Here is a 13,191-nt window from a genome sequence, read left to right as displayed (position 1 = left end):
ATTATTGTCGTCTTAAATATTTTTTTCAGATACGGTTGTAGCATTTTGAGCATTCGGGATGTGCAAAATTCGCCCTTGCATCCCGCTTTCATTTTGATTCTAAACAGGTGACTTGTTTCATTCTTGGTCCAAAAGTAAAGTATATAAACACTAGCCTTGATCCATTGGAAATAATTGCATCCCTTAACTGTATCTCAAATTACCCATAAATAAACAAAAGATGTGAGATAGCTCATGACGCAAGGAGTATGGAATCGTACCTTGATTCTGGAGTTTTTTTAAAATGAGGAGGCTTGTGATTAGGTTCATAAAGTCATTTGAGCAGTGTGCAAGACACATGAATATAGTTTTGTAAATAAAATTTTATTCGAGGTATATACATTTCATTTGCTACTACGTATAAGGTATATTTTGCTATTTTCATAAAAATTATTTTCATCACTTTACTATTATCATTGTCATTATTATTAATATTATTGTTATTATTGTTTTATTATTGTTATCATTTTGATTTACTCATAATCTTTCATATATTCTTCACGTGCTCTTAAATATATATAGTTTTGTAACTAAAATTCTCATGCCCGTAAAAGCACCTTATTCTATAATGATATATTTAACCTCATATATTCAAATAGTTTTCTCTGAAATTAGAAGACTTACATTTTTAATATGTGCAAATTATAATATTACCCTTTTTATATCTAGAATATATGTGTATATTTTTATAATAATTATGTTGCTTCCTTGTATGTGGTAGCATCAAGTTTGTCATACCTTAAGTTTTCTTTCCTTTTTTTGTAAAATAAAATAACCATAACAAAATATGTAATGAAGGATTTTTTATCACCATTTTAGCGAATAGCGAAAATAAAAGCTTTTCTAATATTTTTCTAAACTAAGTGTAAGGACTATCTTCGGATAGGCTCTGAGGGGTGGCTAACACCATCCCCTCGAGTAATCAAAACTCTTACTCAAAATCTCAAAAAAAAATTGAAAGACCAAAACAGAGTTCTCTATATGAAAATGATTTTTTCTAATTTTTCTAATGGTGACTCTAAAAAATAAATAATTTTCAAAACCTAAGAGTCACGACTTAGCCACCACATGTTGTGCACTATTTCGATCAGTTCAAAATAGGGCGCGACAGAATGACGATTCTGCTGGGGACACCCAATATTCAGGTTTTAACCCTAACATGCGTAGTTTAGGATTTTGATGCTCTTATTGTATTATTTGCTTTATATGTATTCTTATCATGCTTTGTGTGGAAGGTCGTAAGCCAAATTTAAACTTACGTTTCATATTTATTTGAATAACACTACTTGTTACTGCTTTATCACTTGCACTTTTTCTATCGAGTCTTAGTCGTACACAATTCACACACTGAACACGCAAGGAGTGTACTGCACTCCTCTGAAATTTTTTTGAATTTCAGAGTCGATGCAATTAAGTTAGTGTACCGTCTTGCAGCTGTTTAGTCCCACTCTTAAATGTTTAGGGAAAAATCCTACTCTAGAAATAGGTCGTATTGCTTATACCTTAGGCGGAATGGTCCAAGGCATCGTTTTCCCAGTTAAGAAGCCACTCTTTGTGTCAATGGGTTCTTCATGAACCCAACGACGCTATATGTGTGAAAATGACTAATTGATCCAAATGTTAAGACCATAACAGATTCAGGACATTAAACTTAGCCTGCTTTTTCTTTGCACAGTTGGAAATCAACCAGAATCTAGCCAATATTCGAATAATGTTCGATGTTCCACGGGTCCCGAGACATGGCTCACAGGGAGGAAGAGGAAGTGCTGGCACATTTGGGGTCATTGACTGATCTAATAGTTTTAAGGATGGACGAGATGCTCATTCGATTATTGGTCGAATTTTGGGATCCGACCACAGCCACTTCCAGGTTCACAGACTTCGAGATTACACCTACCTTGGAAAAAACAGTCAAATGGCTAAATTGCCGTTGATGGGGCGGGTACCTTTGGCCCCGCGCATTACTTCAGGGAGCGCTTTTTTTTACTCGATAGGATTGAGAGCTGGCACAGGTTTGAGGATAGTAGACGTAGGCTGGGTAAGCCTGGGATATCTTTTTGAGAGGTTTGATCGGAGGGAAAGCTATGACCGATTTCAAAACGAATTCTTCTTTTCCAGGATCGACTGGGAGAGACACAGAGCCATTGTTTTCATGGTAGCATTTCTGGGCATTATGTTGTTTCCAATGAGAGGAAATCGGATCATTATCCACCTACTTCCTATGGTTATATTTATGTGCAGGGAACCAGTCAAAGTAACAATCGTGCCGATGATTTTGGCAGAATTTTTTCGATCATTGTCTGCATGCTCTAGAGGGTACGATTTCTTCAAGGGTGGCAATCTAATGCTTCAAGTATGGGCGTTAGAACATTTTTATTATAGAAACATGCACAATGGCATCAGGGAGACAAGATGCAACCAGATCCATAGCCACACACTCAGGATGAATATGTGGGAAATTCCAAATTATGAAGAGTAGTGGCATGGCTTCTTGACCCACCTCACCGGTAATCTTATCTAGTGGAGGCTACCATGGGTCAATGACCGGGTGATACTGAGGAAGCATTACTATTACTTTCTTGAATTGATTGGTTTGGAGGGGATCCAACCGTATGCACCGTTGAGGGTTCACCAACAGTTAGCCATGATCTAGAATGTTCCCCTGTGGTCGAATATGGAATTAGCAGAAGGAGACTATGACTATGAGGGAAGAATCCCCATCAAAAGACTCATCAATTTGATCGATGGATGGGGGTAAATTTTCAGTCTAGGCATGCGAGTCAATCCATACTACATCCCGGAGTACTATACATGGTATATGTCGTGAGGAATTTTGGCTCGGCCAAGCTACGAATCACTCCATGGGATTGCAGATATTGACCGAGCAAATTAGATCCGAGACCAGCTGTTGCACCTCATGCCCATATCCACCGCCATGTACCAACAGGTAATCCCAGGATTAGTGGACCATCTTATCCCTACAGTGGACGACGAATCCGAAGAAGGTCTTGAATAGGACCCAAGGAGTACCTGTCTAACCCACCGGTATTGGTTCCACCAGAGCTCGGGAAGCCGCAGTTGTTATATTTATCTGTTATGGATAATGAATTTAGGTGCGCGTTAGGGTAGCATGATGATACAGAGAGAAAAGAGTAAGCCATTTACTATCCGAGTAAGAAGTTCACACCGTATGAAGCAAGGTATACATTGTTGGAAATAACCTGTTGCGCATTGACTTCGATTGCGCAAAAGTTGAGGAACTATCTGTCCGCGTATACCACTTACTTGATCTCAAGAATGGATCCACTCAAGTATATCTTTCAGAAACTAATAACCAATGCCTACTGGGAAATTGGAGCGAGTTTGATATTGTGTACGTGACACAAAAGGTAGTTAAAGGATAAGCTTTAGCTGATCACCTTGCAGAAAATCCAGTGGATCAAGATTACAAGCTGCTCAAGACCTACTTTCCTGATGAAGAGGTGTTGTTTGTAGAAGAAGACATCTTGAAGCCATATGATGGATTGAGAATGTTCTTTGATGGAGCATCAAACTTCAAAGGAGTCGAAATTGGAGCAGTCCTAGTTTCAGAAATAGGTCAACATTATTCGTTCTCAGCGAAGATTAGGTTTACTTGTACGAACAACATGGAAGAATATGAGGCTTGCATTCTCAGACTTGGGATGGCAGTAGACACGAACATCAAAGAGCTTTTAGTGATAGGAGATTCAGATTTGCTTATCCATTAGATGCAAGGAGAATGGACCACCTAGAATGTCAAAATCCTTTCTTATGTGCAATGTGGCAAGGAGTTGAGTAAAAAATTCACGAAGAATGAGTTCAAACATGTTCCCTGAATTCAATATGAGTTTGTTGATGCCCTGGTGACAATATCTTCAATGATTAAACATCCAGACATGAATAATTATATTAATCCCATCAAAGTTGAGATACACTATCAATATGTATACTATTTTCATGTGGATGAAGAACTAGATGGAAAATCGTGGTACTATGATATCAAAAGGTTTCTCGAACCAGGAGAATATCCAGAGAGTGCTACTAGCATGCAAAAGAGGACTTTGAGAAGGATGGAGAAACACTTATTTCTCAATAGGGAAATCCTGTATAGGAGGACTCCGGATTTGGTATTGTTACGATGCGTTGATGCATCGAAAGCCACAAGATTATTGGAAAAAATACATGTAGGAACTTACAGACCCCACATGAATGGTTTCATGCTTGCGAAGAAGATTTTGAGTGCTGGATACTTTTGGATGATCATGGAGAGGGATAACATTTGATATGTGCAAAAGTGTCACCAATGTCAATTTCATAGAGATTTTATACAAGTTCCGCCAAATGAGCTCAACGTAATGGGTTCTCCTTGGTCATTTGCTGCTTGGGGAATAGATATTACTGGGCCCGTAGAGCCTCATGCATCAAATGGACATCATTTTATCTTGGTTGCTATCGACTACTTCACGAAATGGGTTGAATCTTCAACACACAAAGCAGTGACAGAAAGTTGTAGCAAATTTTGTCCGCAATAACTTAGTTTGTCGATTTGGAATTCCAGTGTCAATCATAACAGGCGGCGGGGCCAATCTCAATGGAAACCTAATGAGAGATATTTGTGAAAGGTTTATGATCTCCCGTCAAAACTCCACGACATATCGACCACAAATGAATGGAGCAGTTGAAGTTGCAAACAAGAATATCAAGAGAATCTTGAGGAAGATAGTGGACGGTAACAGGGAATGGTATGAGAAGCTACCATATGCTTTGCTTGGGTATCGCACCATGATTAGAACATCCACTGGGGCAACTCCCTACATGTTGGTTTATGGTTCAGAAGCAGTGATACCTGCAGAAGTAGAGATACCCTCATTGAGTGTCATCTAGGAAGTGAGTCTAGACGACGCTGAATGGATTCGTAGCAGGATCGAACAATTGATGCATATTGATAAGAAGAGATTAGACGCAGTTTGCCATAGGCAACTTTATCAAAATAGAATGATCAAGGCGTTCAACAAGAAAGTCAAGCCTCATCGATTCACACCAGGACAATTGGTATTGAAGAAGATATTTCCTCACCAGGGTGAAGCGAAAGGGAAATTTGTGCCACATTGGCAAGGTCCCTACATAGTTCACCGAGTACTTTCAGGGGGAGCAATGATCCTTGAGAGATGGACGGTACTGTAACCACGAAGCCGATCAATTCAGACGCCATCAAGAAGTACTACAGTTGAAGACATTAAGACAAGTAGTTGTTTCCTTGTACTTTTGCATTTTTCTCTAATGGAACAGAACTACGTATTAGCCTGACTTTTCACGATGGGATATGTATGTAGCCCACATAGGTTCGGTTCCCTTAGAAAAACCTAAAGAGATAGCCTGACTTCCTACAAAGAGATACGTAGGCAATCCTTATCGGATTCGGTCCCTTTATATTTTACTCTTTTATTGTACTGAACTACGGCCTGACCTGATTCCTCTTGGATACGTAGGCAGCCTAATTCAGGCCCAGTCAATGCATTGTTTTACTTTTCCTCCTTGTATTGAACTGCATTATGATCTGATTCCGCTTGGATACGTAGGCAGCCTGAGTCAGGCTCGATCATTGCATTTCATATTTTCATTTCTCCTATTCTATTTCAACTATATTATGACCTGATTCCACTTGGATACATAGACAGTCTAAGTCAGACTCGGTCATTGTATTTCATGTTTCTTTCTCTACCCTCGAACTACGTACGGACCTGATTCCTATTTTTGAGGATACGTAGGCAACCTGAAAGGTTCGGTCTTGTCTTTAGGAAAACCCCCTTCGTTCATAGTATAGCCCCAGAATATAAGCGATCTCACCACTAGAATCGTCATAGCATTGACAGAGTCAAAGGAGTTCCACCCGAAGGATACAACTGCGAGAATCACGATTTACAGCGGAGGCTTAACAAATTTCAGAACATGTTATAATCTAAAAACGATAAAGGATTACTATACATACTTAATATATACATAATACCTTTGTGAATATATATATATATATATATATATATATATCTCAAAGCACTTTCCTACTTTCCCACCTACTAAGACTCCAGATTTGGGAATGATCGAGTAGCCGAGAGACTGTTGGAGTATTCCATAGACAAAGTCAGGATTCCCAAATCAACACAAAATCAACACCCCTCCCAACTAGGAATTTTTCTTTGATCGCAGGAAAAGAGGAATTGAAAGGCGACTTTAAGTCAATATTTAGTACAGGATCAGGGACATCATGCAGCTTATCACGACAATATGAGCCAAAATATTCTTCCCCTACTTTATTTTTCACATACCTTTATCCTCACAAGCCCTAAGCATTTCAATTGAATCCTTACAGGTACATTGAAGACTCGTGTTAAAGGCAACGAAGAAAGAGGGCCCTACTAGAAAAGTTAGGCTATATAACTTTTTCCAATAAGCTGCACTAATCGGTCCAACCACCTGACTATGTCAAATAACTTTGTCAATCGAAGAATCATCATCTAACTGCGTCAAATAACTTCGCCAATCAAAGAATCATTGTCTAACTGCGTCAAATAACTCTGTCAATCGGAGAATGTCGTCTGACACCAACAAAGTCAAGCTTTTTTATTCTGAGGACTGTATAAAAGCAAACAAAGTCGAGCTTCCACATTCCAAGGACTGTACATAAGCAAACAAAGTCGAGTTCCATATTTCAAAAACTGTACATAAGCAAGCAAAGTAACCCTCTGCTATATCGGAGTATGCAAATGAGCAATACGACTCTTCACCATATCGGAAGCATGCACCAGCAAGGGGTACGCCCCGCAACAAATCAAAGAATGTACATAAGCAAAGAAACGCTCTGCCATATCGAAGAATCGCATTTCAGCAAATCGAGCACAGTCTAGCAATCAGAGACTCGCACTATAGCAAGCAGCAAGAGAGCCATTATGGTAGTAACATCAAATCCCAATAGCAATGCCATCATATGGTTCAGATCGAAGGTCGCCTTGCCAAGACATAGAAGTTACCTCTGGGCAAATGTCCCGTCGTCGGAAGCCTTACTTTTCAAACACTGCTCGTCAGTTGGATGATGTTTACTTCTTAACAACTACCCGCCAGTCGGATGACGTTTATTTTTCAACAAGTACAAGCCAGTCGGATGGCTTATTCTCCAGTTGTTTGCCAGTCGGATGGCTTTTATTTTAAAACAACTGCTCAGTTAATAGAGGCTCTTACTTTCAAGCAACCGTCAAGCAACCGCCCTGCCAGCCAGAGGCTTTTATTTTTGAGCAATTGCTCAGCCGATAGAAGCTATTTATGTTTCAGTTATTACCCCGCCAGTCGGAGGTCTTCACAAACGGAGATCACAATACTAGTTTGAATATCTAACTTTACTTTTTACATTATAATTTCAATTTATAACTTTTTGAACGAAAGGTACTTTTCACCCCTTTTACCTGTTTTGCAGAAACATGCAGTATAACGTAGAACTACCCTATTAGAAGCAAACTAGGGCAAGCTAGCGGAATGTCAAGCATTCCTAGCTACGTCAAGGATTTCGGCAAAGAAACTCAACTCAACTCAGCTATCATCTTTTTTTTCTTAGTGTCATCACCCAGTACTATCTTAATCCGACACTGGGGTAGTTTTTGAAAATACACAAATCCTTTTTTTTCCTCAAGATCCTCAGTAGATATTACTATCCAGCAGTCTCTCATTCCCAGCCATCTCAAACAACCAATTCAAGGATAAATGCACTCGTACCCATTTCATTCGTATTGAAATTTTTATTATCATCCTCGAAGAAACCCAGTGTCACCATAATTCTACATTGGGCAAATATTTGATATTTACCAAGATTTTGCTATGGTACGAACTACAAATGGCCTGACTTCTCATGAAATTCGAGATATGTGGGCAGCTCAGAAATCAGAGCTCGGACATATCTTCCAAATATTTTATTTCGCCTGAGACAAAATTGATTATGTCAACGTGATTGTGAAAAGATTTTCACACTAATCTTCGGTCAATCAGAGACAACTGTTGATACCCAAATTTGGCTCGTTCTTTTTTCCTAATTATTTTATCGATGGTTTTTGGCCCTAAATAATTTTTCAAAAAAAAATAAAATAAGAAATAAAATTCATATTTTTATTTCTATTCCTACAAATTTTGAAAAGAATTTGAAAAGGATTTATTTTCCTATCATATTGTAAAATATTCTAATATAATTAAATATTTTTGACATTAAAAATTACAAAAATATCTTTTGGCAATTGCATTTGCCTTTTTTCTAATTTTATTTTAAGATGATGCTATGACACTATATATATATATATGAAAATGTTCATAGGAAACACTTAGAACACTTAGAACAAAGTTGAGCTAAGAGCCTTTGATTCGGCCAAATTTTGATATTCGATTCTACAAGGGTCAGCTTTGAACGTGTATAACTTTTTATATATGTGAAACTTTTCAGCTTAAGACCCACCAAATTGTATAATTGAACTAGATTTCTAACGATACTAACTTTCCCTTAATTTGATACCCAAGCAAAAAGTTATGATCATTTTCGTTAGAACCAGTAAGCTACCACGATAAGACCGCGTCGCAGTGACGTAGTTGCATCCAATTTTTTTAATTTAAATAATTGAAGGGCAATTGGGTCTTTTTCCACCTCAACCCAATCATCCATAACACGACACAGGGCATCTTTTAGGTCATTATTTGCCCTTCTCCTCCGATTTTCCTCTCAAGAAAATCATTCCCTTTCCCCTAAGAACAAGAATTCAATCCCTTTTTCCCTAAGAAATCAAGAATTCAAGTTTCCCAAGTTCAAGAACCTTCAAGAAAGCATCAAGATTGGTGTTTCTCTCTCAAGTTAAAAGCTTAAGGTATGCGGGGTATTTATTCATGGATCCCTTTCACCCATGGAGTCCAAAAAAAATCTTTTCTTTCAATTAAAGAATGAACTTTCTATCATTATGGTGTTTTATATGTTCAAGAAAGATTTATTTTATATTTTCATGGTGATTTAAATTAAATTCAGCCCATGTATGATCCCATGCAAGATTTGATTTTCTCATGCCATGAATTTTAGTTTCCCATGTCTTACTCAAGTAAATTTCATGATTTGTTAAATGCTCAAGTTTAGAATATCCCCATGTACATATTCATGCTTTCCACATGTTTGATGAAATGCTCATGTCTTGGGTTGAACCATGATTCAATACAACAGTCTTAAGTCTAAACGTCATGTTTTATGATCATTCAGTTTGGTGGGTTATGAACACCCGATACCTATGTGTTTTACATGATTTTCATTTTTCAAGTAACAAGTCAGTTAGACCATGATTTTAATATCATCTTCAGAACACCATGATCATATTGAGCATTATCAGTTTATAAGTTTATGATTACCTCAGAATCTGCTTGCACTATTATTTTCAAAATACCATGACCTGAGCTTATCAGTTATCAGTGCATGCACCAGTTAGTATTTCAGTGTCTTTTAGTTGGGAGTAGGATTTAGCATTGAGCGAACCTAGGGATGGGGGCTCACACGCCATTTAGGACTTGGTCCTTAGCAGCAGTCTCTAAGTTCCAGAACTACGTAGCCAATGTAGGATTATGAGATGTCACCCGCCAGTTTAGGACTGACACTCTCTTAGGGGTCACTCGCCAGTAACTCCCTAGTCCTTCGGGACATCAGTTTAGTGATCACGTCAGTTTAGGTTCTACTCCGATGGCAAGGATAGAACAACCCTCCTCAATGTGGGTCAGACGTTGGACTCTATGATAGCTCACATAGTTTATATCGGTTACATGATAGCTCCCACAGTCTCAGTATAGTATTCAATATATATTCAGTTCAGGTTTACTTGAGCAAAGCATACAGATTTACAGTTATTCAGTTATACAGATTTAGTGTTTTAGTTTACAGATTATTTCAGAAGAATGTATATGCTTGGTCTTGTATTCACAGATGTTACAGTATTCATGCATTCATGTTCAGTTAGTCTTATCTCATATGCATAGTACCCACAGTTTCAGTCCAGTTATGCAAACTAAGTACAGTTCAGTTTTACATGATCGGTATTCATATATTCGGTACTCAGTATACCGATGTTAGTTATCCCTTTACTTAAATTTCAGTTGTTCAGTCATACGGACATCAGCCTTTCAGTTAATCAGATCTACTTAATACATGTCATGTTGGTTTTGTACGTTTATTGATTCATGCTCAGTATATTTGTATATTCAGAACCTTGAGTTAAGTCAATTTCAACTACATGGTTTCAGACCCAGTATTCATACGCCATCCTTCGTACAGTTTCTACAGCATATTCAGCCCCATAAGAGAATGGCTTACAACATTTATGTTTCTACCTCCTCCTAGCTTACAGAATTGTTTCAGCTCATGATTTATAAATTTTTTGTGATTTATAATTTTCACATATAGTCGTGTTGCAAATGTATATTTCAGCAAATAACTTATATCTTCAATTTTACAACATGTTTGAAATATTTTCATGATTTAGTGCATGTCTCCATATACTCAGTACATTTCAACGTACTAACCACATATATGTGTTTGTGGCTACCTCCTTCATAATGTAGGTACCATATGTAACTTTCACATCAGGGTCAGACAATTTGCAGCTTTCAGCCAGTAGGTGATGAGTTCTCCTATTTCAAGAACTCTAGACAGTTGTAGATCATCTACTATATTTTTTATTTTCATATGTATTGATTAGTGGTAGTTGGAGGCATGTCCTAGTTATTTATAGTCAGTATAGTAGGGGTTTCATAGATGTCAGTCAGAGTCAATCATGTAATTGAGTTTCTTTCTTTAGTTTTATCATGATGTAAATTGTATCAGCATTAACTTTATTCAGATTTTTCATGAGTATGCTTCCGCTCAGCAAATTAGGTTTTGTTATACATATTAAATCAGTTGCTCAAGCAGTATACCAGTTCATACTTGTGGTTTCAAACACCGTGTTACGATTAGGGGGTAGTCTCGGATTATGACAGATCATGTGACCTATATGAAACTTAGTAACTTATTGTAGTCTTGCTATGTTCTCTAACAATTTTTCTAGACATTATCGTTTTTATTTTACATGAACGTCCATATTTTGATTTTCATGTATCATGAAGTGATCATTAGATCCAATAATGTTGGACTCTGAATGATTTATATTAAGCTCATTTATAAAGTTGTTGGACGCTTTATTTAGAACATATTGTATATTGTAATACATGAAAGGAAGTGTTTGATTAAGATAACGACTGTCATGACTCTTGTATTAATATATCCTTGATAAAAATGATTTTTCATAACTAACGAGTTGAACGAATATGCATTTATAGCCATATTATTTTAATTTCACTCATAAATGATTGTTTGGTTTTGATATTTGGATCAAGTGGGAGAATTTAAGAATATTACATATAATATTACGTATTAATGACCCACAAATTTTTTATAGTAATAAATTTACCTTTTTTCTCAAGTAAAGTAATAAATTAGTCAATTACTTTTTCTTCAAGTTATGCATATATGGTATTTCTTTGATGGCAAGAAATAACTATTAAAGTCTCTAGGGTTAAAGTTATTTATCTAAGAGTCCCTAACCTACTTGTAAATATGTTTGTGACTCCATCTGTGTGGCATACTATTGATAGGTATAGGCTAGAAGATTCTAAGGTTTCTTCTCCATCTCTTTTTTTATTAAAATTATGACAAAAAATTCTCCACAACACTTGAACAGCGATGGCTGAAGGTTCCTATTTATTATTTCTATGTTCATTACCTCTGTGTATGTGTTGAATTCAACACAAATTTCATACCCTTAGTCTTTTGATTTTTCTTTTTGAATAATTAATATTTAGCTATTATAGGAGTTGGGAGGAGACATATGAGCAGATTTAGGAGGAGATATATGAAAAGTTCGGAGCTAAAAGGGACATTTTTTAGGTTTAGGAGTCAAAACGGACAGTACTTTTATTTATGTTACAAAACAGACAGTTTGTCCATTTTTGGACAAACTATAACAAAATCGTTTGTCAACGTTGAGGAAGAAAAAAATGTTAATACGGTTTGTCCAAAAACGGGCAAACTACATTTCATAATTTTTTTTTTTATAATAGTTTGGTACAAATGGGCAAACTACTGAGAGATTCTTATTGAGAAATTTACCCACAAAACTACTAACTTGTATTCTAAGATTAAATCTTCTTAAATTAATTGTAAACATAAAGATCTGTACAATTATTTTTTTCTCTACTGACTTATAATACTCTAAGGAAAATTTTAAGCCACTAAATTGAAATGTAAAACTTATTGAGGTTAATGTAATGTTGGAAAATTTTCTTTTATTGAGCCAAACTTAAAGTAAAATAAGAAATTAACTCAAATTCAAAAGTACCTTGATATTTTAATAGAATAGATAAACAAGAAAAAATATGAAAGTCGTGTCAACAAAATAATTGAGATTGAAGATATTGATGTCTTGACTTATAGAAGAAGTTTAAAAACTATAGTTTGCAATTCTTATGAGATTGATGTTATGAAGCGTGCAATATGGACTTCTTATATAGAGTAGGAATAGGCTTTTTATTCAAAAAATATTATACTCCCTTCGTTTAAAAAATAATGACCTACTTTACTTTTTTATCAATTTAAAAGAAAATGATCTCTTTTCTTTTTTGGTAATACGTCAATTTTAAAATTTCACATGGCATATTTAAGACCACAAGATTAAAGTGTATTTTGAAATATTTGACATAATTTTAATTTAGGACCACAAAATTCAAAAGTTTTCTTTATTTTCTTAAACTCCTTGTCAAGTTAAATTAGGTCATTCTTTTTTAAATAGAGGGAATATTTAAAAAATAATAAATAAATTATATTCTAAGAAAATATTTATATAATACATAAATTGAATTCTAAGAAAATTATTACGTAATTGAATTTTTTTGTAGTGTTAAACATCGGTATCTCTAATTTTAAATTATGAATTTAAAAAATATAGATAACAAAGAGTATAATTTATAAAAACTAAAACTTGTAATAAAAAAATAAATAACAAATAATTACTTAGATTAAGTAAAATTAACAACAATTAC

At 35.7% G+C, this 13,191-nt stretch overlaps 1 long non-coding RNA gene across 1 annotated transcript in view; it reads left to right on the top strand.

Moving 5' to 3' along the window:
- LOC107867920 overlaps nucleotides 1-11,022 on the top strand; it is a 13,560-nt gene extending 2,538 nt beyond the window's left edge. The window contains exon 2 of the long non-coding RNA XR_001673451.2: nucleotides 10,678-11,022. This is a non-coding gene — a long non-coding RNA (uncharacterized LOC107867920). The remainder of the gene's footprint in view (nucleotides 1-10,677) is intronic.
- The last annotated feature ends 2,169 nt before the right edge of the window (nucleotides 11,023-13,191 follow it).

The sequence above is a fragment of the Capsicum annuum genome, chromosome 4, assembly GCF_002878395.1.
Source record: "Capsicum annuum cultivar UCD-10X-F1 chromosome 4, UCD10Xv1.1, whole genome shotgun sequence".
Taxonomy (NCBI): domain Eukaryota; kingdom Viridiplantae; phylum Streptophyta; class Magnoliopsida; order Solanales; family Solanaceae; genus Capsicum; species Capsicum annuum.
The sequence above is the reverse complement of the archived record's forward strand: the minus strand, read 5'-3'. Positions and strand labels throughout refer to the sequence as shown.